This window comes from Phaethon aethereus (assembly GCF_964289735.1).
Source record: "Phaethon aethereus genome assembly, chromosome: 2".
Classification (NCBI taxonomy): Eukaryota; Metazoa; Chordata; class Aves; order Phaethontiformes; family Phaethontidae; genus Phaethon; species Phaethon aethereus.
In genome coordinates, this window is record NC_138582.1 from 157,312,867 (window position 1) to 157,320,090 (window position 7,224).

The window sequence follows — 7,224 nt, forward strand, 5'->3', positions numbered from 1 at the left end:
GCAAAGTAATTACATTCTAGAGAAAGCCTGAGAGCATCCCACCACCAAAAGCAGTATTGCCTCATGGTTAGACCTTCCACACCTTGGCTAGCAATGAACGTTTGACCCCTGTTGCCTACCTCAAGTGTGGGTAATCTAATTACTGAGCTAGTGGGTGGGAGAATCTAGGGAGGACATGATCATTGCTGATTGTGAAAATGCGCTTGAGAACGCATCCCCAGTCAGACCAGTAGATACTAGTCTGTGAGTTGACAAGATCTGGCAAGTGCCCAGTGTTCAAGAGCATTAGATTTAGTGGTGATCTTGTTCAGAAATAGACTTCTAAGCAAAAAGAAATGTGATGACAATGTGGATGCCTACGGACCTCGGCTCAAATATTAGGCAGTTATATCTGAGAGCAGGAGTTTTGATAAACTCCTTTTGAATTGTTTGTGGATTTGATTCTAGGTTAACTGATAGTGTTGTGTCTTTGCTAATGTAGTATAATATAAGTATAATATGTTATGTTTAAAGATACATGCAACATATGCAATGCCAGTACTATGTATTATCAATAATATTATATATAAGGTCATAGATACAGATATACCTGTATAGATATAGAAGCCAAAAAAGGCAGAAGTCCAGAGGTGGTAGACAAACATGTCTGCTCAAATAGTTTGACAAAGTTAGATAAGTGTAGTGAAAATAATCAAGACCATTTATGTATGTGTCAGCTCATGGTCACACTTGAAACAGCCAGTGTATGGGGCAACTGAGCTCTAACACTACCTTTTTTTCTGCAGAATAATCATTTGTTTCAAATCAATCATATGTAACCAGTGAAGAGGTATTAGTATGAACCGATTGAAATGTGGGATTAACAGGCTAGAAAAAAGACTTGAAACAGGGAACTGATTATTCTTCTAGTGAAGAAATGAGAGTTAACAATGGTCAAGCTACTTTTATAGTCAGATATAGCAGATTATATTACAACAAAATTAACATGGAAAGGACAGAAGGTTTCTTCTTCTTTCTTTCTTTACCAGAGAGGAAATTAACTATTTTCACAAACTAGCAAAGGAAATACTGGGCCATTCATATTTTCATGTAAAAAAAATCAAGGCTGGTTGCTTCCTTGACATTGCCTTTAATCAAAGAGAGAGAACTGGCTCTAATACGGGGTCACGTTGTACAGCAGTCTTGGTATAATGATCCTTTCTGGCCTTAGAAGTCCTTGCATTTGCCATCTACTGTATTTTTTTTTTCTTGAATTCCCTAATAGGCTAGAACTTCTCATTCTTTAGTGAAATAGGAGAAAGCCTGAAGAAACTGGTCTCTTTTGGCATGAAATTAACACATGGACTAATTTCTGCAGCTCCTGTATGAGGTAATCCTTTTTTAGACACAGTTCTGAGACAAAATACTCTCTTGTCTAATTGCTAGAGCATTTACCCTAGAGATACTTGTCCAGATTCCCTCGTGCGAAATTGAAAATAACCTGTTTCACAGTGCAAGCAAGTGTACTAGCTACTAAGCTAGAGAAATAAAAAAGGAGAATTCACCTTCCCAGTTTTTATGGGAGAACACTGACCAGCCACACTAACTCCTGGTGAATCTAGGTGAAGTTGAAATCATTCCTTCAATTCCAGACAATAACAATTCTTTTCCAAAGATCACCCTATTTTTATAAGAAATCTAAGATTATTACCGTTTTTTAAATCAGCTTTTGTGAATCACATTTTTAGAGCAAATCTGCATGGCCAGATAGGTAAGCTCCTTTTCTGACATCCCAGTTTGGCCAGACATTTGCTACCTCCAGTACAGGATGGGAACATCTGTCTGAGACACATGTTTTTCAGAAAGACAGGAGTCAGGGGCACAGCTAGCATGCTGTCAGTCTTCAGGGTGGGAAGAGCCTGGCTTTCTTCTATCTGCATGTATTCACATATGAATCTGTTAGATGCATATGTGGTATGTAAGATATGTTAGATATCTAACTGCCCTTATCCATCACATATGGAAAACCTGTGCTTATTTTGGCATGGTAAATTCCATTCATGGGAGTAGAACTTCTAAAAATTACATCTTAAAAGTTCTTTATTAAATAGCTAGAATTCTTTGGAAGAAACAGGGTTCACTTATCAATGAAGGGAAAGGGGCTACTCAAGTTCCTCTCAGAAGTAGGATTCGGATGAGCAGTTGTGGTTGGGTTCATGGATGAATGCTCTTCACAGAATAATAACGTCAAGATACCTGTTACCTCATGAAAAATTAGGTGTACAGTGCACAGGCTGGGACTGGTTTAGTAAAATTCCAGCCTAGTGTATGACAGAAGAGAGGAAAGGACAGATTTCAACAGGATTTCTGTAACTTAGCCAGGTATCATTAAATAAATTGATGGATAACTTCTAAGTGATCAATTTCGCAAGTTTGTTAATAGAAATTCATTACCAGCAGAAATCATATAATGTCGAAATTTCTACAGGCAATTTAGGTGAAATTCTTTACAACTGTGCAGTCATGCATGAATCAGTGTCCTTGCAACGAGCCAAACTGTGCCATTCAAGGGAGGTGTGTGTCAACACACGGTCTCCAGGAAGGTCTTCTGACGCTGAAGTCTATTGCTTTCCAGCTGGAGCACAGAAGGCAAAGTCAACCTGTTACTGCATATGACTCCTGATCAGTATTCACCTGGGGGTCTGTGACTACATGTTATCTTGGATTCCAGAGTGATCTTAAAAATTTCTTCCACACAAGTATTCTTTTTTTTCCTGGGATGTCCAACCTAACTAACATTTTCAAAACTCTTCTTTCTGCTTTAAATCCATTTCTCTTGAATTTATATTATTAGGAAAGGAAGGTAGTCATGCTAGAACATAATTTGTTATTCTGTGATATTTTTCACAGAAGGAATATATTTTTATAGCATTGTTCTTTGTCATATCACTCCTCCAAAGTGCTTGTAGAAAGAGAAAATAAGACTTAGTCTTATAAAATGATCAGTCTTTCCCTGCGAAGCAGATGAAGCTGTCTGAATAAGGACTGCATCTAGGATCTACCCCTGAACATGTATATTCTCTATCTTCAGTTCACAGTTGGACTGAAAAGTAATGACTGCTGCTTGAGTAAAAGGCTTTTAAGGATTAAAATTTATCTCAGCACACAAAAGACCAGTTAGGACCCCTGAGTTTTCCAAACAAAGAAACCATTTTACTTGCCTCCGTTTTCCAGCTTTGAGTATGTATTCTTTCTTAATATTAACTTGTTCTAGGAAGCAGTGTTTCTTGCCTGAAAGCAAGCCTTGCTCTGTTTCTCAGGTTACCAGAGGAATATTTAAAAAAAAGAAAAAAAGGAAAGAAAAAAAAAAGTAGCAAACAGCAGACCAGACCAGTTCTCAAAAGTTTCCAGGTCTGTTTTGCAATACAGAACCCAAGGGTTTTTGATAGGGTCTAAATTTGGAAAAATCAGCTTTCCCATCCCTCCCTAACTTTATTTTTCTATCCTCTAACTATTTTTACTGCAATTTTCCCTCTGTCTCTGTGGATATAGAGAAAAGATCTATGGATGGGAGTCTCCGAATAGGATAAGAAAAATAAAACTTCCTGTAAAAACATAATGTTATTATGCTAAAAGCAAAACTAGGGACATAACACTAGAAATGAGTATATATCAACATATAAATGTATGGGGACTATATAATCTATTAATTCATGTTAATGGATAGATCGAGTGTGTTGTCAAATTCACAGACAAAACATAGAAACACAGAATCATGAAGGTTGGAAAAGACCTTTAAGATCATCAAGTCCAACCGTCAATGCAAAACCACCATGCCCACTAAACCATGTCCTGAGCTGCCATGTCTACATGTTTTTTGAACACCCCCAGTGATGGTGACTCCACCACCTCCCTGGGCAGCCTGTTCCAATGTTTGACCACTCCCTCAGTAAAGAAATGTTTCCCAATATCCAGTCTAAAACTCCTCTGGCAGAACTTGAGACCATTTCCTCTCATCCTATCGCTAGTTACTTGGGAGAGGAGACCGACATCCACCTACTACAACCCACTTTCAGGTAGTTGTAGAGAGTGAGAAGGTCTCCTCTCAGCCTCCTCTTCTCCAGACTAAATCCCAGCTCCGTCAGCCACTCTTCATAAGACATTCTCCCGACTCCTCACCAGTTTCGTTGCCCTTCTCTGGACACGCTCCAGCACCTCAACATCCTTCTTGTAGTGAGGGGCCCAGAACTGAACACAGAATTCGAGACGCGGCCTCACCACTGCTGAGTGCAGGGGCACAATCGCTTCCCTGCTCCTGCTGGCCACACTATTTCTGATACCAGCCAGGATGCTGTTGGCCTTCTTGGCCACCTGGGCACTTGATTGGCTCATGTTTAGCCAGCTGTCGACCAACACCCCCAGGTCGTTTTCTGCCAGGCAGTTTTCCAGCCACTCTTCCCCAAGCCTGTAGCATTGCATGGAGTTGTTGTGACCCAAGTGCAGGATGTGGCACTTGCCTTGCTTTAAACCTCATACAATTAACCTTGGCCCATCGATCCAGCCTGTCCAGATCCCTCTGCAGAGCCTTCCTAGCCTCGAGGAGATCAACATTCCTGCCCAATTTGGTGTCATCTGCAAACTGAGGATGAGGGAGCGCTCAATTCCCTCATCCAGATGATTGATAAAGATATTAAACAAGACTGGCCCCAAAACTGAGCCCTGGGCAACACTACATGTGACCGATTGCCAGCTGGATTTAACTCTGTTCACCACAACTCTCTGGGCTTGTCCGTCCAGCCAGTTTTTTATGAGAGTCTTTGGTCTCATCTGCATTTCTTTAGTGCATGTGGTGTTTTGCTTCCATGAATTAGCATCAGGACATGGGTAAGGATCTTATTCCAGTGTAGAATACTAAAGTTGATGTCAACTATCTCAGGTAGCTTCATCTACAGGTGTTCAGGCTGATGGGTTTTTAGATCTCCTTTGTAGGCAGCCACCATCTGATTCAAGCCAAGTATATGAAGCTGAGGAAGGCAGTCACACCACTTCTTTAAGAACTTAACTGCACAAATAAGACCTGTAGGCTTCCCCATTCCCTGTGACAGCAAAGGAAAGCAGTAAGAGGCAGTTTGGTACACAGAGATATTTAAATCAAGTACCTTAACTAATGCCTAATTTAAACAGCTTTGTTGTAATTCCAGGAGGCACCCACCTATCTTCCATTTTCTTAAAGGAAAACTGGGGATCTGAATTTCTTCATAAAGTGTAAAAATGAAGTTAGACAGAATCAGTAGTCTCCTTTTGCACTAGATTAGTACTTCGGAGATGTCTTTTGCTGGGCACTATGGCTTCATACAGTGCTGCAGCATTCAAGTTACTATGCAGTAATTGTTGGTTTCTTTAAAAAGGTTGTGGTTTTTTAAATAACATCATTATTGGCAGTGACATTTAAAACATCCATCAGGTCTCATGAGATGATAAAAAAAGATTATGAAAATTGGAGAGGATGGCCACTTGCATAAAGTTTCTTTGTCCAGCAGGACTATACTTTGACCTGACTTGAATATAGAATGCACAGAAATATCTGCAAGGGCTTAGCCTCTTCCACGTACTTCTAAATGAAAATTAAGATTAAAATCTTCTTTGTGTGCTATCTTTCTATTTTATTGAAAGGTTATATTCTGCTGTCTAACATTGTTCAATCCCTGTTTTCCCCATTACTTCTCCCAATTACTATCCTTATCTTGAACTTCTCATGCACCACGTTGGACACCTAAAAGGACTGTGGTGGGTTGACCCTGGCTAGATGCCAGGTGCTCACCAAAGCCACTCTATTGCTCCCCTCCTCAGCTGGACAGGGGACAGAAAATATAACGAAAGGCTCTTAAGTCGAGATAAGGACAGGGAGAGATCACTCACTGATTACCGTCATGGCAAAAGAGACTTAATTTGGGGAAATTAGTTTATTGCCAAACAAATCAGAATAGTATAATGAGAAATAAATCCAAATCTTAAAACACCTTCCTCCCACCCCTCCCTTCTTCCCGGGCTCAACTTCACTCCCCATTTTCTCTCCCTCCTCCCCCCGAGCGGCGCAGGGGGACAGGGAATGGGGGTTGTGGTCGGTTCATCACACCTGGTCTCTGCCGCTCCTTCCTCCTCAGGGGGAGGAGGACTCACACTCTGCCCTTGCTCCAGCCTGGGCTCTCTCCCACGGGAGACCGTCCTCCATGGACTTCTCCAGTGTGAGTCCTTCCCATGGGCTGCAGTTCTTCATGAGCTGCTCCAGCCTGGGTCCCCCACGGGTGCTGTCCTTCAGGAACAGGCTGCTCCAGCCTGGGTCCCCCATGGGTGCCATCCTTCAGGAACAGGCTGCTCCAGCCTGGCCCCCACGGGGTCCCAGGCCCTGCCATCAAACCTGCTCCAGCCGGGGCTCCTCTCTCTCCCCACGGGGCCACAGGCCCTGCCAGGAGCCGGCCCCAGCATGGGCTGCCCACGGGGTCACGGCCTCCTTCAGGCACCCCCCTGCCCCAGCGTGGGGCCCTCCCCGGCTGCGGGTGGAGATCTGCTCCCCCGTGGAGCTCCATGGCCGCAGGGGCACAGCCGGCCTCACCGTGGGCTTCCCCAGGGGCTGCTGGGGATCCTCTGCTCCAGCGCCTGGAGCCCCTCCTGCCCCTCCTGCTCTGGGCTGGGGGCTGCAGGGCTGTTCCTCTCACATCTTCTCACTCCTCTCTCCGGCTGCAGTTGCTGTTGCTGTTTTTTTCGCCCCTTCTTAACTCTTTTCCCCCACAGGCGCTGCCACCATGGCTGATGGGCTCGGCCTTGGCCAGCGGCGGGTCCACCTTGTAGCTGGCTGGCACTGGCTCTGTTGGACACAGGAGAAGCTTCCAGCAGCTTCTCACAGAAGGGGCTCCACCCCTGTAGCCCCCCGGCTACCAAAACCTTGCCACGGAAACCAAATACAATAAAAAAAATGAATGGTTTTCAGAATAAAGTTGGAGAAGTACTTTGTCTCTTCTTAGCAGTATGCTGGTACTATGTTTTCCAGATTGATTTACTGTCTGAAAAGTTTTTAGACTTCAAAAGAAATGTTATCAACCCCTTTTACCTTCATACAAATTTAAAAATAGTTTCAACTTATGTTGTAGATTTATTTTAAAACTTTTGCTGACATTATGACTTCTTTAAAAATCTTAGTTATTTTCAATGAAAGTTATGCAGGAACTCCATCACTACTTGAGATCT